This window comes from Phyllobates terribilis, unplaced genomic scaffold (genome assembly GCF_046119375.1).
Source record: "Phyllobates terribilis strain yellow unplaced genomic scaffold, ASM4611937v1 Scaffold_1__5_contigs__length_1240528914, whole genome shotgun sequence".
Lineage (NCBI taxonomy): Eukaryota > Metazoa > Chordata > Amphibia > Anura > Dendrobatidae > Phyllobates > Phyllobates terribilis.
The window spans coordinates 512,271,563-512,295,302 of NW_027362761.1; the positions used below are offsets into that span (position 1 = coordinate 512,271,563).

Sequence of the window (23,740 nt, forward strand, 5' to 3'; positions counted from 1 at the left end):
AACTTTATATTATTTTCCACTTAAAAGGGAATCTGTCACCAGGTTTTTGTGACCTAATCTGAGAGCAGCAAAATTTAGGGGCAGAGACCCCGATTCCAACGCTATCACTTACTGGGCTGCTTGCTATAGTTTTGATAAAATCATAGTTTTAAAATCAGCAGGAGACCACCACTAGAGGACTAGTAAACCTGCTGCCCTATAGTCCTCCATATTCATGAGCTATGTATAACCCTGCCCCCTCCACTGATTGCAGACACCACTGAGCTTGAAAGCTGCCAGTTATACACCACTGGTTGATTCTTAGTAGATTGTGATTTTAAATCAAACCTGAAGCCACCACCCAGGAAAACATTGCTGGAATCCAGGTCTCTGCCTCTACATCATGCTGCTCTCATATGGGGCAGCAAAAGCCTGGTGGTGACAGATTCCCTTTACTTATAAAGTGATGAATTTAAAAATAGTGTATACATGCACCACGGGGGGGGGGGGGGGGGGAACCGCACAGACGTGCACCATAGTGACAAGACATTTAAAAATCCATTATCAGCAAGGTACATCAATACAGTGTGCAAGTCCATTAGATGTAAAGGCACTAAATGCGGTCCTAAAAAAAAGAGGAAAAAAAAAGCCAAGAACTACAGCCAAATAACCACCACAGTGTCGTAAAAACCTTATTAGTTCTCATCAGCGCAGGACATGAAGTGTGGCCAGTACTAATCACTCCAGGTTAGGCTGAGCCAAACTTAAACTAGCCAAAATGGACTTCAGATGCATTTTATGTTCCAGCTCCAACAATCAAAGTCCAAAATGTCCTTGTGAGTTACAAGCACTTAAAGGTGTTTTCCCATGAACAAAGGTTATTTAATCAATAGATCTTAGAATGATAATTTCCACAATTGGATGTGTTAAAATAAAATGTTCCTGTGCTGAGATAATCTTATAAATGTGCCCCTGCTGTGTACTGTGTAATGGCTGTGTCTGACCGTGCAGGTACATGGTCTGATCATATCACAGCTCCTGGGTAGGGGAGGAAGCAAAAGAGTATACAGACCGGACAGCAGAGGATCACAGCTGATTCTTTGTGAGGTAAAAAACATTTCCTGCCTGTTTTTAAACAAGGTTATACTTCAATGAAAGAATCATTTGCGACCACATGCAGTCCTGTCTGTATACTCTTTTGCTTCCTCCCCTGTCCAGGAGATGTGGTATGATCAGACCATGCTCCTGAACAGTCAGACACAGCCATTACACAGTATACAGCAGGGGCACATTTATAAGATTATCTCAGCACAGGAACATTTTATTTAAAAAACAGCCAATTGTGGAAGTTATTATTCCAAGATATATTGATTGAAATGAACTTTTGTTCATGGGAAAACCCCTTTAACAAGAGAAAATAACAGATGGTCTTTCAGTGCAAGCATCGTGACCCTTTATGCAAAATCCACATACAAACAAGGATGGAATATCACACAAATGGTAAGATCCTCAATATGAAGGTCACTTCTATAATGCAGCCCAACATATTAGTTCAGTGTTTGACACTTTCCCTTCTGATTATCATATCCAGCAGCACCAAGAGGGTCAAATTAAGGGGATGGACGATCTAAAACCCTAAACCCTTCCAATATTTCCCAAATATCCTGACTTCGAGCAATGACAACCCTTCAAAAGCCTAAAGCTAGCCCATACACACCAGTGTCAGAGCCATTTCTCCCCCCCATACACATGACCGTTCAGCTCGGCTTGTGTTTTCAACAAGGAGATGAGTCCCAGCAAAACTGCTTGAACCAGTCCTGCTGAAATCTGTAGGTTTGGCCTACATTCATATCATAGGTCTTAATGCACCACCTGCTGCTGCCCACACAGATCATATGAGCCAGGATAGTGTATAGAATCATAGAATGGTAGAGTTGGAGGGGACCTCCTGGGTCATGTGGTCCAACCCCCTGCTCAAAGCAGGATTCACCAAATCATCTCAGACAGGTATCTGTCCAGCCTCTGTTTGAAGACGTTCATTGAAGGGGAACTCGCCACCTCTTGTGGCCGCCTGTTCCACTCATTGATCACCCTAACTGTCAAAGTTTTTTAATATCTAATCTGTGTCTCCTCCCATTCAGTTTCATCCCATTGCTTCTAGTCTTTCCTTGTGCAAATGAGAATAAAGATGATCCTTCTACAGTGTGACAGCCCTTGAGATTTGTAGACAGCTATTAAGTCTCCTCTCAGTCTTCTTTTTTGAAAGCTAAACATTCCCAAATCCTGCAACCGTTCCTCATAGGACATGGTTTGCAGACCGGTCACCATTCTGGTCGCTCTTCTGTGAACTTGCTCCAGTTTGTCAATGTCCTTTTTAAAATGTGGTGCCCAAAACTGGACACCGTATTCCAGATGAGGTCTGACCAAAGAGGAGTAAAGTGAGATAATGACTTCACGTGATCTAGACTGTATGCTTCTGTTATTTGCCTTTTTTTGCTGCTGCATCACCCTGTTGACTCATGTTCAGTCTATGATCTATTAGTATACCCAAGTCTTTCACATGTACTGTTGCTTAGCTCTATTCCACCCATTTTGTATATGCTTTTTTCATTTTTTATTGCCCAGATGTAGTATTTTGCATTTTCCCTGTTGAAAACCATTCTGTTAGTTGCTGCCCACTGCTCCAGTTTATTTAGGTCTTTTTGAATCCTCGCTCTCTCTCTCTTTTCTCTAGCATTAGCTATCCCTCCTAGCTTTGTGTGATCAGCAAATTTAATCAGTTTACCCTCAATTCCTTCATCTAAGTCATTGATAAAGATGTTGAACAATACAGGGAACAATACAGGTCCCAGGACAGAGCCCTGTGGTACCCCACTTGAGACTTTCATCCAACTGGATGTGAAGCCATTTATGACCACTCTGAGTCTGATCACTAAGCCAGTTATGAATCCACCTAACAGTTGCCTTGTCCTATCCATACTTGGTCATTTTTTTTTTTTTTTTTTTAATATGGATGGTGTGAGATACTTTGGCAAATGCTTTGCCAAAGTCAAGATATACTATATCTACAGCATTTCCCTGATCCACCCAGTCAGTGATTCTGTCATAGAAGGAAATTAAGTTAGTCTGACATGACTTGTTAGTTACAAACCCATGCTGACTCTGGTTAATCACTTCATTCTTATCCAGGTACTTACATACATGTTGTTTAATAATTTGTTCAAAGATCTTTCCTGGTATAGAAGTCAGACTCACCGGCCTATAGTTCCCTGGGTCCACCTTCTTCCCCTTTTTGAAGATAGGAACAACATTTGCTCTTCTCCAGTCTTCTGGGACTTCTCCTGTTCTCCAAGAATTTTCAAAGATTATGGAGAGTGGTTCTAAAATTTCTTCTACGATCTCCTTCAGTACTCTGGGGTGTAATTCATCTGGACCTGGAGACTTGAACTCATTTATGTTTGCTAAATATTACCCCTCACAGTCTGTTTACAGATATTAAAAGGAATAAACTGGATTTTTCTATGACAGTGAAGATCAGTTGATGTTACATTTTCTTTCTGAGAGAAAACTGATGCAAAATAGGAATTAAAAAGTTCAGCCTTCTCAACCTCTTACCATTTCACCATTTTCATCCTGTAAAAATCCTATAGCATCTGACTTTTGTTTTACTTTTGACATACCCCCAAAATCCTTTTTTATTGCTTTTGACATCTCTTGCAATCTTTAATTCATTGTCAGCTTTAGCTAACCTGATACGTGCCCTGCAGGATCTGCAGACTGCATTAGAATCTTCTTTAGATATGCCTCCCTCTTTCCATTTGATAAACATTTGTCTCTTTTTTAGCATGTGTTTAAGTTCTGTGTTCATCCATCCTGGTTTCCTTAAATGCTTCCCATTCTTCCTACTTTTCGGGATTGTTAATGATTGTGCTTTGAGAATCTTTAAAAAATGTCCCATCCTTCCTGGACATTTTTGTCCTTAAGGACATCCAGCCATTGGATCCCTCCTATTCTTTGAGTTGCTTAAAATCTGCCTTTCTGAAATCTGACCTTGAAGTTTGAGTCTTCACGTCTTCCTCCTCTAGTTATCCAAAATTCTATAATAGCATGATCGCTGCCTCCTAGGGTCCCAGCCACTTACCTCAACCATTTACTCCCTGTTTATAAGGATTAGATCCAAAGTAGCAGATCCCCTTGTTTTCTCCCCTATATTTTGGAAGATAAAGTTGTCAGCAAGAGAGGATAAGAATTTGCTTGACATGTTAGTTTTACAAGAGAGATTCCCAACAAATGTCTGGATAGTTGAAATCTCCCATGACCACTGGGTCATTTTTTGGAGAACTTGGTCATTTGATACATAAAGAGTTCATCCATATCTTCAGCTTGCCCAGGTGCCCTGTAGTAAATGCCTACAATGGTGTCCTTTCCGTTGTTCTCTCCTTGTATTCTTACCCAGTTTCCACAGAACTCCCAGTCTCTGAAGCTTCAATCTCTGTGCAGATATATGCTTTTCTAACATATCTCTGTGCAGATATATGCTTTTCTAACATACAATGCGACACCTCCTCCTTGTTTATCAAGTCTGTTTCTTGCAAATAAGTTGTATCCTTTTAGCCTTGTATTCCAATCATGTGCATCGTCCCAAGTTTCAGTGATTCCAATGACATCATATTTCTTTTCCTGCGTTAGTAGTTCCAATTCTCCTTGTTTGTAGCCCATGCTTTGTGCATTTGTATAAAAACCATTTTAGTTTGTTTTGGCTTTGTTCTTTCTACTTCCAATAGCTGACATCTCAATAGTATTTGTCAGCTGTATGGCTTTTTCTGGCCTTTTGCTTCCCTTCCCACATTGTTCTAGTTTAAAGCTCTCCTGATGAGTGTAGCAAGGCGACTTCCAAATACATGTTTTCCAGTCTTCGTAAGGTGCACCCCATCTCTAGCAAGTAGTCCATCGTATAGGTAATTCATTCCGTGATCCAGAAATCCAAATCCTTGTTGACGGCACCATCGACGTAGCCAGTTGTTCACCTGTAGAATCTTATTCCACCTCATTGTTCCATGGCCATCCACTGGGAGGATGGATGAGAAGACCACCTGCACTCCCAATTCTTTCACTTTCTTGCCCAAGTTTTCAAAGTCACTGCAGATGGTTTCCAGGTCCTTTCTTGCGGTGTTATTTGTCCCCACATGTATTAGCAGGAATGGGTAGTGGTGATCTGTAGGTCTGAAGAGTCTTGATATCCTGTCAGACATCTTTAATTTTTGCTCCTGGAAGACAGCACATCTCTCTTGAGGTTATGTCTGGTCTGCAGATAGCAGCCTCTGTTCCTTTCAACAGGGAATACCCCATGAATCTTCACAACATTTTTCTCTTTCTCCATCCAGGAGGATTCTGAGGGCTTACAAGGTTCTTCATTGTGGGCAGAGTCTTATTTTGCTGTATTTCTTCATGGTTCTCCTGCGTGAGCCTGGTACTGGTTCCTGAGCAGTATGGGTGCTGACTGCCTCTCGATCCTCCTGCTTCTGTGGGTCACATGCTTCCATTCCTCGGTTTCCTCAGGTGCAGTTCGAATTTCTTCTCTTTCTGTATCATGAAGAGATAATTCTGCTCTAAGAACTCTTCACCTTCCTTAATGATTTTCAAGGTAGTTAACCTCTCTTCTAGATTTCACAACTTTTCCTCCAACAGGGACACAAGCTTGCATTTCTGGCATGTGAAGTTTGGCTTTTCCACTGGCAAGTCTGAACATGTAGCAGGATATGTAGCTCACCAAATGGCTCCTGGACTCTTCCATGTTCTTATTGTTAATGTGTTATAAAAACAGTGAAAAACGCTCCAAAATTCGCACGCCGGTATGTGCACAGTTTACCGATGTCCTCCTTTCAGCTCCAACGGCCAAAATCCAGTGTTCTTTGAGCTTGCGGAGACTATTCACTTATCCCAAAATGCAGTGGGAATATGCAAATTCTCTCATCAGGACTCCTCCCCTGGTTAGAGCCAGGATAGTGTATAAAGCAAGGAGTTCCTGACACTCCCATCAGCAAAGAAACCAAAAATCAAAAAGTGGTGGACACAAATTCCCTGATTCAACAATTGGTTACTCTTTAAAAAAAAAAAATGTAAATAAAAAGCATTGTTTTAAATTATTCCATAAAATCAATAACACATAAAAGTAAGAAACTTTACAATAAATCTTATTTCAGAAATCAGCTTCTTTCTACTCTTAGAATGATGAACTATAGCTGTCCTGTGAAGGCCTCGGAGGTTTGTTTGAGAACATTAGGGATCAAACATTAAAACCAAGGAGCACACAAGACAGATCATGGGTAAACTTGTGGAGGATGAGTAAAGCAGGATTAGGGAATAAAAAAATAGCCAAAGCTCTGAACATCTCACAGAGCAGTATTCAATCATTCAAAAAAAAAAAAAAAAAAAAAGTGTAAGGCACAACTTAATCCTACCAAGACATGGCCGTATACCTCAACTGATATACCAAGCAAGGAAAGCACTAATTAGAAGCAGCCAAGATACCTATGGTCACTATGGAGAGACCCACAGTTCAGGTGGGAGAATCTGTACACAAGATAACTATGTATACTCAACAAATCTGGCCTTTATGAAAGAGTGGCAAGAAAGCAAGCCATAAGAAGTCCTGTGTGTAGTCTATAAAAAGCCATGTAGGGGACTCAGCTAGCATGTGGAAGAAGGTGCTTTGGTCAGATGAGACCAAAGTAGAAGTTTTTGAGCTAAATGAAAAAACGCTACGTGTGGCAGAAGACTCATCCTGCACATCGCCATGAAAAGAACAACCCCACAGTCAAACACTGGTGGCAGCATCACGCTGTGGGTATGCTTTTCTTTAGCAGTGACGGGGAAATCCTGGAGGGAAACCTGTTAGAGGTTACAAAAGACTTGAGACTGGGGTGTAGGTTCACATTCCAGGAGGACAAGGACCATAAAACACCTAAATCCCATTGAAAATCTGTGGCAAGACTTGAAAAACGCTGTTCACAGATGCCTCCATCTAATCTCACTTCACTAGAGATGGTTTGCAAAATAGAACGGACAAAAATTTTCAACCTTAAGTGTTCACTCACACCAGCATATATGCTCTCACGTGAGAATTAGGCAAATTAGGTTAATGACACTCGGCACATACTTTGTGAGAGTTTGAGCCGAGTTTCATCTGAGTGATCCCATTCTCTCGTATGACAGGATGGCAGCACAGGTACAGAGAAGACTGAACTTAATTTCTCCATCTTCTCCATGGTTTGTCAGCAGTAATTAGACTGCACTTGGATGACAGAGTGCAGTCTGATATTTCGAATGCACCCATAGACTTGTATGGGTGCACATGATCCAAATATCAGAGGTACTCAGCAGTGTTCTAAGTCAGTGTGAGCGAGCCCTTAGATGTGCAAAGCTGGTAGAGACCCCAAAAGTTTTGCAGCAGTAATTGTAGCGAAAGGTGGTCCTACAAAGTATTGACTGAATACAAGTGCAGATATTCTACAGAAAGTTCAGAAATGACCGTTACACTAAAGAAAAAAAAAAAAAAAAAAAAAATTCTCTACACAAAGTTGGGGACATTTAAAAAAATTTGCAAATTAAGATTTGTCAAAAACATCTGGATAATGAAAACCAAGTACACATTTGTTAAGCAAAATGCAAAGGAATGAAAAATCCTTCATAAAGTACCATAATGAATTTCGTGCCAAAGAAAAAAAAAGTGCAAAGAATGATGAATCAGGGCTGAAGTGGCAAATACACAGTAATACTACTGAAAAATAACCCCCCAAAACACAATAGAAATTCAAACACCATTGTGTTCCTCAAAACAAGCCTCTGAGGGAAAAGCATGCAAGTGGTAGACTATACAGCCCCTATAGAAGGCAATAATTGGCACTGATGGGATTACAGCGCATATGTTATACATTACCGTCAGAGCTGAATTCATAAATGCATTGTTTTTCACCCTCAATGACATCAGCCTTAATCTCCAGACACGCGAGTGATACGTACATGAGGAACACCACAACTTATCAACTAAGCAGTCCAAGAAGTATAGAGGAAGAAGAGGAAAAACCAAACAGCAAGAAATTCTATCCAGAATACTACATACGGCACTAAAGACGTGCACAAAGCACCCCCCATTTCCGGCATAACATCTCACAAGAAAGCAAACTTTCCTCCAAGGACAGTGGCATTAAAGAGGGGAAGCTTCTAGTTACTCCTTTAGGGACGACACGTGGTAGGAATACCCAGATGGAGGCAGCGAGGGATCGGAAAGGACATTCGAGATTACTGGCAAAGCCAAAGATCTCCAGAGTTTCCCCCTCAAAGGGTCTCAGCTATCAGGCTAAGGTTTCATCCCACAACTCTCGCATAAAATCGGGATTACACGCCTTCAGCCCTCTTGAAACGTGATCTATTTTTGCTGCTGCTGCTGAGACGTTAACCTTATTTTTGACTTGTAGAATCAGATTAGTCTGTAATTTAGGACTGCAGGGTGGGTCAGATATCAAGACGTATCACATACTGGGGTACACGTATCAGTTACTCCTAAAAAGGGTCTAAAACTGGCTCTTCTATATAGAATACAGTAAAAGAATATGCACAAATGTCCCTAGTAATAATCTACAAAGCAGCATAAAAACCTACTAAAATCAAGAAAACACACCGCCATGAAAATAGATGAGGCCTGTGATGCTGAAGCATTTCCCTAATTTATTCCATACAGGGGGCCAGAGACCTCTCGGGGGAACCCAGCTCAATGAGATTACAATATCAGGGCTTGCTCTTTGAAATGCAGATTCGGCTTGTGGAATGGAGGCCAAATCCCATTTTACTCATCTGCATACAAAACTAGGAGAGTAAAATGGCCAGAGCACATATGAGGGAAAATACATGACACATTAAAGAAAGAAAGATCTCACAGCACTTTCTAGGGGTACAGAATTAAGAGGGGTAACAGGCCTTCTCAGACAAAATTACAGAATTAGAGCACGCCCGCTCCCACCAACTTCTTATAACGTGGTCTCCACAAGAACTTTAGGGTGCAGTCAGATGGCAGTATAACATGGAGGATGATCGCATCGCAATGCGAGGACTGGCTGACTGCTCTCCTGACAGCATGCATTTTTATCAATCTGTCACAGGTCAGGAGAGCCACCGGCCAGTCTAAGCATTGTGATGCAATAGTCATCGGTATTATATGGATGTCTGATCGTGACCTACTAAGAGTTGCTAAACCATGATCGGTAGAGCCACTGAAGCAAGCCAATCTTCATGTACCTGCAGATCCACAGCAGAAACCCTAAGGTCCGGCCTCAGACTTGGCGGAAATGCAAGTCAGATTACTGATCTGTGGCAATATACTTCCGTTTCATGGCCCATACTAGGACTTCAAATACCTGGTCCTGAGGTGGATCTCCTGACATGAGGCAGAAGTCATTGTCAGGCCCGGTATTCTTGTGATCATGGTCCACATCTGCTGTCAAAATCAGCAAGAATCCAACAGTTGGATTGAACACATGTCTGTAGGAAAGCAAAGAATTTAAGAGGAATCCTCTATCTCTAGGTCAACACAGATAGGACATTGTTCAGATGTGATGAGTTCACTTCAGCCATAACTCCGTGAGAAGCCCCATTCTACCAAATATTGACCAGAGAACAATTTGGGTAATGGGGAACCTGCATCGCTGTATATTGGGCCTGGATGATCCCCAACCCAAGGACAGGTAGTGGCATCACTGCACTCAGTCACGCCAATAAAGCCTTTCTACGCTGTCATTACTGCAGTCCCTTCCTACAAAGTGTATGGACTGAAAACATATAACTCTGCCCTTCACCTCTCCAAACAAACCTACTTTAACAACCTCATCATCTCACTTTCCAATAATCCTAAACGACTCTTTGACACGTTTCATTCTCTCCTCAATCAAACAGCACAGGCCCCGACCACCGACCTCAGCGCTGACGATCTGGCTAACTATTTCAAAGAAAAAATTGACCATATCCGACAGGAAATTTTCTCCCAAACCCCAAATGTTATGCATGCTCCCCCCCGCCACATTGTATCTTGCTCATTTTCTGACTTCGAACCAGTCACGGAAGATGAAGTGATCAGGCTCCTTGCATCTTCTCGCCCTACCACCTGCACCAGCGACCCTATTCCCTCACATCTCCTCCAGTCCCTTGCTCCAGCTGTCACCTCTCACCTAACTAAAATTTTCAACCTTTCCCTCTCATCTGGTATCTTTCCCTCTTCTTTTAAACACGCCAGCATACAACCATTACTTAAAAAACCATCCCTCGACCAGAACTGCACGGCCAACTACAGACCTGTTTCCAATCTTCCCTTTATCTCTAAACTCCTGGAACGCCTGGTCCACTCCCGTCTAATCCGCTATCTCTCAGACAACTCTCTTCTTGACCCTTTACAATCTGGTTTCCGCTCTTTACATTCTACTGAAACTGCCCTCACTAAAGTCTCTAATGATCTACTAACAGCTAAATCTAATGGTCACTACTCCCTGCTGATTCTCCTGGATCTCTCTGCAGCATTTGACACTGTGGATCACCAGCTCCTCCTCACTATGCTCCGCACTATTGGCCTCAAGGACATGGTTCTCTCCTGGTTCTCCTCTTATCTCTCTGACCGCTCCTTCTCTGTGTCTTTTGCCGGCTCCTCCTCCTCCCTACTTCCTCTTACTGTCAGGGTTCCTCAAGGATCAGTCCTAGGCCCCCTTCTTTTCTCCTTATACACCGCTCCTATTGGACAAACAATCAGTAGATTCGGTTTTCAATACCATCTCTATGCTGATGACACCCAATTATACACCTCTGCTCCGGACATCACCCCTGCATTACTACAAAAGACCAGTGATTGTCTTTCTGCTGTGTCTAACATTATGTCCTCCCTCTACCTAAAACTGAATCTGTCAAAAACTGAACTACTCGTCTTTCCTCCCTCCATTAATCTACCTGTGCCCGATATTGCCATCTCCGTTTGTGGCTCAACCATTACTCCCCAGCTACAAGCCCGCTGTCTTGGGGTCATTTTTGATTCAGATCTTTCTTTCACTCCTCACATCAAATCACTCGTTCATGTCATCTACACCTCAAAAACATCTCAAGAATCAGGACTTTTCTCACCTTGGACTCGGCAAAAACTCTTACTGTCGCTCTTATTCATTCTCGTCTTGACTATTGCAACGCTCTACTAATCGGTCTCCCTCTTACTAAACTCTCCCCTCTCCAATCCGTCCTGAACGCAGCAGCCAGGATCATATTCCTCGCCAACCGCTACTCAGATGCCTCTCCCCTGTGCCAGTCATTGCATTGGTTGCCCATCCAATATAGAGTTCGTTTTAAACTTATCACGCTTACCCACAAAGCGCTCCATGCTTCAGTACCCCCCTACATCTCCTCCCTTGTCTCAGTCTACCACCCTACACGTGCCCTCCGTTCTGCAAATGACTTGAAACTAAAATCCTCCATAATCCGAACTTCCCACTCCCGTCTCCAAGATTTCTCGCGTGCTGCGCCAATTCTCTGGAATGCACTACCCAGGACAGTTCGATTAATTCCCAATACCCACAGTTTCAAGCGAACCCTAAAAACACATTTCTTTAGACTGGCGTATCGCCTAAACACACTCTGTCCATCCCAGCTTTCCCCCATATTAAAATCTTCTTCAACTTAGGGTTCAATCCAACCATGCACATAAAAGCCTCTGTCAGGACTGCACACATACTGGCTGGCGACCAGTCCATGTATTATTATTTATCCTATTCAGTATATCAAGGCTGCATTATACAATATATGTACTTTTTACCTTTTGTGTCTCCCCCACTTCCTCATAGACTGTAAGCTCGCGAGCAGGGCCCTCACTCCGTTCGATATGAGATATGCTTATTCTGTATTGTCTGTATAAGTCCCCCCTAAAATTTGTAAAGTGCTGCGGAATATGTTGGCGCTATAAAAATAAACTATTATTATTATATTATTATAAACTATGGACAAAGGGATTAGGCTCAGCGATGCTGTAATAGTCTGCCGGCTTCCTAATTAAACTGAGCAGCCTTAAACTAAATGGCTTTGTTGCCTTCATTAGTTTGTAAATGAGCTACAAGTTCAGCTTAGGACCTGTAAATGGGAGAAGCCACCCTGAGATTTCCAGGGTGCAACAGAAGAGGCCTCAGACAGACGCTGCTCTGCCACAAAATGCTGCGCAGCTCCTCAATTTTCAAAAGGGAAGTTTACGGCTTCAAAACATTTTCATGTTAATGTGAAAAAACAAAACAGCCCTTTCCCTAATAAAATGCCCCATATAACCCCTCACTGGAAATGGATTCAATAATTTTTCGTCTCTTATAATACAATGAGAAATCCCAGAAGGCAGATGTGATCTTGGCCCAAGCTTCTACGAGGAGACATTGCTTGCCACTACGTCCATCTCACCCGTCTATGCCCGCCTGGCAGATTTGGAGCCACTCACCAATTTAAACACCTGCTTGTTTGTGTAAACCTCTCATCTGAATATGAACTAACAGATGAGCAAGAGCTTTATGACTTCCACCCCCTGCGAGTGTGGAAACGCTTCCCCATTAAGAAGCGCATCGCTCTACGTCCCGCTGTTTTTACTTGCTGCAATGCTCCCGGTCTGTACTCCCGCAACCTCCCTCTTGGTCTCTTATGGACCATTCTGCTGAAATTAGCTATTCATTACATGTGAAGGAGCAGCAGATTGAGCACGGCCCTGCTGAGAGAGCCGCTTCTTTACATGTCAATTCCTGAACAAAAGCATCTGCTACCTTCCCGATATGTATATTTAATGTCACTGCATAATGGGCAAAATGATGTGCTGCGCTTTGCTTGTTTGCTCAGCTGTAATGTACTCTTGTCTGGAATTGCTTTAAAATGGATCCCACTGAAATTTGGAACATTTATTAGGCTGTGCGCGCAGACAAAATTACACAATTTTATCCTGCACCCTTAAGCCAAACAAGAAAGCAATTCAAGACCATAGGAAACCAGCAGAAGAAAATAACTAAGGTTAGAGCAATGCAAGACATGGCACAACTGCAACTTCACCACCACACATGGACCACGTCGCATTCAGAGTTTCAGGTTCCAAAAAGGTGGAATAAGGCAAACGCTGCTCTCCTGTGGGTCCCAGGTTAGTAATGTGCTGAATACATTGCACCATCAAGGATTCAGAACCACTAAAGATGTGCAATGAAGCAGCGACCCTGGATGGATCTTGCCAAGATGCCTGCGAACCTTCTGTGAAGCTGATCACACATGGTCTACACCGCTTACCAACAACATGACCTCTGGATCAAAAGGTTTTAAAAAATATATACATGTTTAAATCAGAAAATGATCTATTTTTATCAAGAAATGTAATATTCCATTTGATTAACATTAATAATCTTGAAGTCTTGCAGTTCTCACTCTGGACACTGATGGCTGACTCTTCCTGTTCTGTACAGATCATTTCATCACAGAAAGGCTTAGGCTACGTTCACATGTCCAGTAACCAGTCATAACGGTTCCAGCCACAATAAGGTAACAAAAAAGCTGTGCAGACAACTTTTGTTCAGCAAAACAATTTGAACTGGATCCGTTTTTTTTTAAACAATTAAAGTGTATTAAAAATTAAATCAGTTAAATAGCCATCCGTTTTCTTCCATTTGAAATTGATCCAGTAAGCAAAACAAGGATTTTTCTCAATGAAAGGCAAACAGATGGCTAATTAAAAAGATCCATCATCCATAGACTTCAATGCAAAAAAAAAAAAAAATTTAAGTCTGCACAACTTTATTGGTGACGGATTTCTGCTGGATCCTATAAGGATTACTGGGCATGTGAACACAGCCTTACAGATTGGAGATCAGTTGAGGACCATCGCCTCTAGAAGCCGATGATCCATGTGATCGCAGTGCAGCAAGTCACTGAATGATCAAGCAAGAGGACAGCAAAGTCACAACCAAAATTTAACAAAAAAAAAATATTCATATCTGGCTTTAAAAATGGTGAAAGTAAATAGATCTGTAAAACCATACAGGGAACCTTTTTCTAAAATCAGATCATTTTATGACAGCACATTGCTAGAAAACAGGCTGTAAGACAAAGAATTAGGAAACAAACCCATCAGAACATGACGGGTAAACTGGTATAGATTTTAGGATTTCCCAAGTATGCTTGATCTTAAACTCCGTTGTCACTACTTTACACACACTACAAAAAGTCATGTTGAGCATCAATGTGACCAAGGGAAAAACAAAAGTCATGAAGGGCAACGGCCCCTTATCAGGGCTCACTACTGATCAGCAAACTCCTGTAAATGGCGACCTTGATGACCGGACTTCTTACCTTCTCCCAACAGAGCACACATCACTAAATCAATGGGGGATTGAGGGCTTGAGGTAGTGAACATGGAAGACATTGGGGCTCTTCACTAGCATGGCGGCAACTCATCCACAGTCATAACCAAGCTTTATTAGGCAAAAATGGAGTAAATGACTTACAATAGTATGGCAGCAGTAACGAGCTAGGTAGTCAATGATCCAAAGCTGGGTTTTTGTTTTTACAAGTAAAACTGCAATATTGTTGACAAAATAGGTGGCTAATTAAAAATAAATATTGGCTATATAAAAATTCCCCACCACATTAGGTTTCATGAGACACAAAAGGTGGGAACATCCCCCAATGTAGTTTCTAAAGGGGCCAAATAGTCTATAAATACAGCCTTATGTTCCTCTTCCAGACTTTGGCTTGGACCCAATGGGCATCTGCATCATACCCATCAACCGCAGCAAGTTTTTGCTGAATCTGAGACATTTTTCCAGTCTCATTGAGAAAGGTGCTCCAATGCCTGTATATAGTCTGCTCAACAAACTGACCCGCTCTTAACTTATGCACCCAAAACCCAGGTCGCCATTGACTCAACCCATAGTGTATTCCATTCTGAGCAGCATAGACGAGTCAAACATTTTCTCCAAGAACTGCAGCCATACAGAAGGGTGGTATAGGCAGCAAGGGACCTAAACCAGGCCCCCAAAATAAAAAAAAGTTAATCACCTCACACCTATTACATTTAAGTTTGCAGAATTTTCCAAGGTTATTTAGATGAATCTTCTCTGTACCCATTATAAAAGGAAACCACAGCAACTTTAATGCTCAAAAGCTCAAGCAGACACGCTTCACTGTACCACTCAGCCCCCGGACAGCAAAAATCACAAAATACAAGGTTTCATTTCCACAAGTTGTCCAAGAGCAAATTCCTTGACCATCAGATCAGCAGACTGAAAATAACCCTTACTGAAATTAGACAGGAATATATTTTCAGAGTAAAGTAAATGGCAAAAAAGGTGCTAAAAAAAGTTCCTTCCATTTTATAGGCCACTCAACCCATCATGTGAAATAATCTGATCAGCCATAAAAAAGGTCTGTATAGGGAAAAAAAAAAAAAAAAAAAAACAAAAAAAACTAGAATTACTATATGTGCTTGAGGAACGCCAGTGTCTCCTGCTGCTCGCCCCTCCTCTCCGAGCCACAAACATTTAAGGTAAGGTTAAAAGCGCCATCAATGTCTGCAGAGAAGTGACTCAGCCTTTTAAAGCCGGAAACTACATGGTAAAATACAAGCATTAGCAGCCAGACAAAGCGAGCATTCATATCACCTATTCATACCGGGAGATTTTCAGGAATGACTTCCCTACATTGTATTTTGGCCATCAGTGGAGTGGTGTGCACACAGCCTAAATCACTCACTTTCAGGCTTGTCCCCTTATCGAAAAACAAACCCCAACATGCACTTACTTTATATGGGGGGGGGGGGGGGGGGGGGGGGGTCTTCGTCACATAAATTAGGCGAGAGATACTTAAAGGTTTGTAGCCAGGCCTGGTTCTATTATCCCTCCATGTGATCACACTTGACCTTGCAGACACAAGGAGTATGCGTCTACAGCAGAACAAGAGACCTTGAGCGTGCACCTGGGGCAGGGGGTCTCAACACATACAGCTGAAAACTGGAGACGATCATATGGGCTACTGCTGGCTGCACCCAAGATTAAGCTAGCAGCCGAAGACGTGGATCACAGAATCATTAGGCAAGGCTTATTGCTACAGCATGTCCTCACACCTCCGAGGGCCAGACACCCGTTTGGTGCGGACATCAATTGTCTATTGCACATTTAGAAATCATAAAAGGGTCTAAAAATATCCCAAAAGTTCTTAAATCAAAACCAAGGCATCAGGAAGGTGATCATTGATCGGTGGGGTCCGACAGATCAGCAGAACTGAAAATGTATTCCCAATGGAGGGTGACTAGTACATCTAACTGTTGCTTCACTATGGGACTTCTGGAAAAAGCAGATTGCAGCCCTCTGTGGCCCTATAATGAAGCAGTGGTGGAGCATGCCCAATGGGGATAACTGTGCTCCATTCTGCAAATTATTGTGGGTCCCAGTGGTCATTCACCACCGATCACCTATTCTGTGGATAGGCTTTAACTTTGTTTTCAGTGTATAATCCCTTTAAGGCTGGGTATCCACAATGGTGATCTGTTGAGGAGCGTGCAGCCCCAGCATGTCCTTATAACCTCCTTTTTCCTGAATAAGTCGCAATTTTTAGCTCAGAGCTGAATAAGCCGAGTAAAGCGTGCATAGTGGAAAATGTGAATAGGTGGGGTGGGGGGCAGACTGCACTGAGCAGCTCTTTGTGAATAGAGCGGCCCCCAATTATCCCGGCTCTGATCAGCTCCAGCGTCGGCTCTTAAGTGTCTATACTTATAATGCAGCGGTTGTTAAGGAGGCTCAGTATGGGCGAGAACATCTGGGGTGCAGACTTCCTTCCTGCGCTCCCTGGCAACAAGCCTTAAAGTGAGCGATCCTGTATCCTCTTCACTACAAAGCAGAAAACCACTCCCAGAAACATCAGCATCCAGATACAAGGCCAAGGGCGGAAAAAAGGAGCACACCCCTGCACACAACACCCTTCTTCCAATTAAGCCACATGAGTGGAGAGCGAATCCACAGCCCGGCTCTTAGCAGCATCAGATGTGGGGCTGAAGAAGGAAAACCGCACGCTCCTTTATTTAGAAATAAAAATTAAAATGGGTGCAAATTGAAGACTGCCACAAGCGAGCAGGAGCCAGGCGACGCCGACTGATCTACCCCCACATTTCATATTACTGAGGCTGTGTAAATGCTTTCAGCTGTCTCCAAAGTCTAAATCTGAAAGCCACAGCTGCCTCCGCTGTACACGTAGACAGAGTGCCGAGCGGCCCAGGCCTCCTGCAAGACGCCGATGCCAGAAACCATTAGCCGGCATTAACCTATTAAGTGATGAAAGAGAAGGCAAACTCTGCAGGGACCACCACATCACCTACCGAGCGCCAGCCACTGGAGACCAGATCTGTACCAGGCAGCATCTTCACCGTCCAAGTACCAACTGGCCTCATAGGAGGCTGCTGAGGCCAGGAGACCCACAACTGGTCCACACATCATGGTCCGTACTCGGACTGGGAAACCAGAATGTTTGAAGCCAGCCATTGACATTAAACATGGCAGATCCAGCTAAAAGGTGGCCAAATAATGTCAAGAACTCACCTGATTTCCCATTTGGCCAACAGCTAGCCGGCCCATCTCTTCCATAGACCAACTCTGTGCGAGCATGAGTTTTCAGAGGGACAGCTTATCCCAATGGGGGACTAAAGGAAAGGAAGTCTCAAACATCTGTAGGAGGTTAGTAGGGTGGTCCGCATTCACATGAGATGTTGGGGACACTAAATGTAGTGTTTGGCCAACTTAAGGCTGGAGCTATGAGGAGATTTTGGCAGTCACATCATGAGGATAAAGATATGCTGCTGACAAAGTAAGAACCAGTGTGATTATTCGTGACTTGTCGTCACAGACTAGATACCTTGCGGCTTACAATGCCACCCCATACATGTGCATTATGCTGTGCATAGCCAGCGTCACCGTGTGGCCACAGCCTAAATCCAGTGATGTATTCCATCAGATGATACTAAAATATAAAAGATGTGCAGATAAATCTTATGTATGGCCATAATAAAAGGAGATAATGCCCCTAGGTTGTGTGGTACTGCAGAGCTGCCTCATCCAGTAAAGCCAATCTGCAATACCACATCCTGCCCAAGTTGGAGGGTGGCAGCGTTTCTCCTATTCTATTCAAACACATTAAAAAGTTTTCAAAGTATTGTGATAAGATCCAGGACTTCCCAGTCCTTCTTTCCATAGCCCTTATATTGGGGAATTGTCTTTCAATCAATATAGCATCCCTTCATGTCAGGCACGTCACACTGGAGTGTAAGCTCATACAGCAAGTAGATTTGCTCAGGTTACTGCCATACAATGCAGATAAAAGGGAAAAATAAAAAGGGCAAAGTAAAAATGGCTCATCCCAAGGAGAGGAGGGCAGCGGAGCCACCACAGGAGCAGGGCAGGCGCCTCCCCGCCGCTGCACTGTCAGTCTGGCCTGGCCCTCAGCTGAACTGCTCGCACTGACGTCAGCTGGCGACTGAGGCAGCATTCCTAAACAGTTCAGACAAACCCACTTGTGGGAAGCTTAGAAAGCCCTCAGCTGTAGTGAAGAAAGCAAAGGCTTGGCCGGGAGCCAGACTACTGAGCTCAGCATTTTGTAATGCACTTCCTTTTTACTTAACAGCTTGCATAATGCCTCAGCCAATCCACCTTTAACCCCTTCTCTGCAACTAGTCAGCTTGGAGGGAGATGGGAGGCAGTGGAAACAGAGGGGATAAAAAAAAAATCTGGAGAGAACAACTGGGCAAGGTCATACTGCGAGGGGCCCAGAGCACTGCACAAAACCAAACTTCATTACTACAAACATCAGCAGAAAAAAAAAAATAGACCCAAGTAATAAGCAAAGAATTACATCTAAGTCATTAAAAATTTTCCAAGATCCAAAAAAAAAAAAATCCAACTTGGCACAGCTAAGTAAACCTCAAAGAACCATATAGAACTTTGTAGACCTAGACAGCTCAGATACGGTCATGAAAACATATCTGCTAGAAATCTGGTCATGTACTTTTAGGCCTTTACACATACACCCATGAGTTGGAGTAGACTGGACAGCACATGCACCCACCCAAAAAAAAATCATGCATGGGACTTGAGCCATTGATTTGGGAATGTGATGTCTGTGCTCACCAAGGAAAGACATCATGCACTGCTTTGGGTCGATTTAATAAGTTAAAATTAAGAACTGATTCAACTTCGGTATTACATTTTTAAAAAAAAAAAAATTTCTACAGCCTTTGGGTGGATTCACACGTGGCTGATTTTTCTCTGTGTTACATGTAGATTTTGATATGGAATTGCTGCAGACTTCACTCTTTGAATTCCAAGTTGTGAGACGTACAGCAGCCCCTCATGTACCACATCCAGAATTTGCAGCAGTATCTCCGTATAGGGTTTGCACCAAGGATACAAGTCATTCCACCTCCGTAACATAGCAATCACTGGAGGTCCAGCCAATGAGACCCACCGATCCACAGAACAAGGCACAGCAGGACAGTCTGGAGGGAGCAGAGGGCGAACATGAGCTCTATGGGCCGGCAAGGAGTCATCTCGGGGAGTAGAGTGAACAGAGCACCCATGCACAGGCTCAACCTCCACAGGTCTTGGGATCAGTGGGGGTCCCAGTGATTTAACCCTTAATCAGTAATTCAACCTACATCGTATACACTTAAACCCTTCCAATTCCAGAACCAACAAAAAAAAAAAAAAAAAAAAAAGTGGCTAATTATTCTTAATAGTCTCTGCTGCCATTTTTGCTGTCAAACACACTGGCACCCCAACAGACCCCAGTATAATTAAACGGGGCAAGTTTGGATAACTTGTAATGCAAATAATTCAGCATTATGCATGAAAGCAATCACGGATCTTGCCATACTACAGGACAGCATCATGTAGGCCACATCTGGATTTCAAAAAAACTAACAAGTTCAAGAGGAATAGAGGATAAGCAGCTTTATCAGAATGAAGCACTTCATGGCTCAGGAAACCAAATACACCATGAGAACACAATGACAGCGAACACATGGTTAACGCTCCGGGAACAGGTCTAATAGGGAACATTTTTATACCCCCGTCTGCTCCAGAGCGGGATACAGCCTGAACTCACAGGGATCCAGTGTCCTTACCGGGCAAGGGGAAAATCCTGCAGATACACAGCAGCTAAAGATAGGATGGGTGTGAGCCGTGAATCTCACACTACTAGGCACCGAGCCAAACAGCCACACGTCATGACGAGAGACACATTCACTATAGTTAGTATATGATGCAAGCTTCACAAAGACATGAACCCTTATACACTGAGGTTATGGGGTTAAAATAGGCCATCCCCCCCATCATAACCACAGGCGTGATAATCCCTACACCATACAAATCAGGGTCATGGCCTTATACTAGAAGATTAATGACGCCACTGGGGGTGTATCTGGGCCTACAGAGGTATGAAGATAAGAGGTGATCAACACTTCCTACACTAGATTTTTTACTTTAAATCCTGAATAAAGTATTTTTTCCATATCAATCTTCACACTGAGACAGATAGATATACACACACTTTCAGAAAGGCTTCCGCAGGTTCCTCAGAGGCAGGATTACAATGCATCTCCCCCTCCCCCTCCTATACCCAGATGCAGAAAACCAGCTGCTTGCGTAGACCGGCTCTGGTACATACTGCTCGTGGTTTGGGCAGCATGAAGCAATTGACAGGGAAGACATTAATTTTTAAAAATTTTCCAACACAAACCTGATTTAAAAACTCAGGATCATTTTCGTTTAGGTTTTTCCTTCGACTTTAAAGCAGACCTGTCACCAAGTCAGGCGTGGTCACCATTTGCTCCATCATTCCCACTGCAGGGTAATCTGCAGGTAACTAGCCATGTGGCCAGCGCCTGCTTACTGGAGCTGTGGCTACATGGAGAAAATGAAGTTTTATTCACCCTGCAGCCGCTTGCTTTCAGTCATCGGGTCGGGTGTTTTAATCCCAGATTTCCACTTTAAGTCAATTTATGCTTAATCCTACTATGGGTTCTTTTATCATAGTGATCAGTACAAAAAAGTAGCTGAACAACCTGTGTCCGGCATTGATAGAATTGGCTCTATAATTTGCCTAACTACTTGTCAACAATAGCAGGTTATTGTGAAGAGGGCCTCAGTTTCCTATGAGTTAAGACATTGATGGCTATACAGAGGAGCAATAGGCCTGACTATTCATGAATGGGCAGAAGTGTTCTTCAAAAGGCTGGAAAATTGTAATGCTAGACCTTTCCTGTTGTCACTTTTAGGCCACATTCACACAGTCAGTATTTTACATCAGTATTTGTAAGTCAAAACCAGGAGTGGAACAGTCATAGGGAAAGTATAATAGAAACACATCACAACTTATGCATTTATCACCCACTCCTGGTTTTGACTTACAAATACTGATGTAAAATAATGAACGTGTGAACGCGGCCCTAGAGGGACTGTCCGCTCTGTCTCTAGCCTATGGTCAAGGAAATGATCCAGAAATCAATCATCTAGTGTTCCCTTGCAGGGACGCTGATTAGTCAAACATGGATATAGAATATAATTAAGATTATATTAATATTCCTTCTTGTTTTTTTTTTTTTTTGGGGGGGGGGGGTGTTTAAACTTTTGTGCGGCTTCCAATCACGAGCTGCCCAAATGAATGTTACTCTTAACCGCTTCCCAACTTTGAAAGCCTGAAACTGAAAAGTAGTGACAAAAGGGAACATGTGCACAGCAATGTCATTTTAACATTGCTGTGCATGATGTTCATTCTTTGTGGGTTTTATTTTTCCAGAGGCAGGTTCTGGGCGGAACCTGCCTGAAAAAGTCAGTGGGGGCAGTTACACTGAGGCCAGCATAGTCATAAGTCTGGTTTCATGGTTCATTTACAGATCTTGAGCCTCCTGGACCAAACTAAATAGCCTCATGTCTATGGGTTCGATTAAGGAGATGCAGACCCACTGCCAGTCCAGAAAGGAAAAAAAAAAAATGTAGCCCTTAAAGGAAATAAATGAAGAGCCAAGAAAAAGATTAATACAATGTCACAAAACTATTGGAGAGAGAAGGGAAAAAAGTGCTGTCTGTTCTTTAGTTTAAAGGATATGGAAAGCTTGGACTTTAATTTTCTTTATTTTCTGTTTGCACATATGAGAAGAGGCTGCCACACTGATGTTCAAAGTGAACACAGATCATAGATGGATGAAAATCAGATCCACACTGATCCTAAGGGGACTTTTTTTTAAATAAAAACACCATGGACATCTGAAGACCTAAATCAAAGACACCCATTTCAGCCACATTGTGTTGGGAAAAAAAAAAACCTCAAGTTTAGAAAATGTTTTTGTAGTCACTAAGTGAACAGAAAAAATAAATATAAGACCTGGAAATTCAAGAAAGTCTAGCGCAGCTTGTCATAACACCTCATCCCCCATAAATTAATAACCTTACTTCAAAGATCAATTTTATATTGTATTTACCTTCTGGGGCTTTGGAAGCCGACTCCAACAGCTGCGAGCCACACAATTCCCATAAATCTGCTCCATAGAAAATCCTGCCTTTAAACAGGCATGTGATTAACCCTTACAGGCAAGGAGAGGAACCAGCAGCACAGTCACAGTTAATGGGAGCCTCTGACCTATACACTTGAGCAGTCATGTGTAAAGTACCCAGAGAGGAGAAGGGGGTGGAAACACAGACTCTTAGAAGAATAATTACAAAGTGGATTCCTTTAATGTGAAACTGAATGCAAACAGATGAAGAAAGTGCAAAGAGTATTCACAGATGCAAGAGCGGGGCAACCACCAACTATACAGACCAGTCCTAGAACCAAACATCTGCATCCATCGAACATTTGGGGGCACAGCCAGACAAGTCAATCATGTTTAACTCTAGCCAAGCTACTATTTGCAAGATAGTTGGAGAATACAACAGTTACAGTGTCCTGGCAAAGTGAAGAGTCCCCAGGGCCTTGGAGCTGAAAATGAGTCACCTACCAGCACCAGAGAAGGCCATCATAAATTTTTTTTTAATTATTTTGAAAGAACAACTTTAAGCCTCTGGAGCTTTTATTTTTTTGCCCAGGCAACCCCCTTAAGGAGCTGGGAGATGTTATATCTCCTTGCTGTGTAATACCTCCCTACACTCCACTGTATGACCTCTGGATTGTCATCTCTTCCATATATCATCCATCCGGTATTGGATCAATCCTCCCACTAGGTCCAAATGATTCTGCTGAAAACATAGATCTACAATGTAGCACTGACTCCCTGTCCCAAGAAAAGATGGGAAGACCCCAGAGAAGCTCAAACTTCCCCATTAAAAAGATATTTCAGACTGAACCAAATCGCCTGTACCATAGACTTAAGAATAAAACTCCTCACAGTGCAAATAGATCCTGCAACAAGGGGACAAGCAACAGCCCCCATCAATTATCCAATGGAGAGTGGAATATCCCTTTAAACTGGCCATATAATGTATGCCATAGCAAAAAACTGAACTGTGAGACCAGTCAGGACCAAGCACAAGAGTACTAGGAAAATACAAAAGTGGAAAGCGAGGGTCCATGGACGTCTAAAGACCTTTTGCTACCCCCTTACAAGTGGGTGCAATCCGGTTATTTATTGGCAAAAAATATGCACCCAACATTACCATGGAGAACACGGTCTGCCAGTGCATGAGGCTGAGCA

The 23,740-nt window shown here is 42.8% G+C and overlaps 1 protein-coding gene across 1 annotated transcript in view; it reads right to left on the reverse strand.

Moving 5' to 3' along the window:
* The window catches only part of ZSWIM6 (zinc finger SWIM-type containing 6), a 112,752-nt gene that overhangs the window by 73,671 nt on the left and 15,341 nt on the right, over positions 1–23,740 (reverse strand). The window lies entirely within an intron of this gene.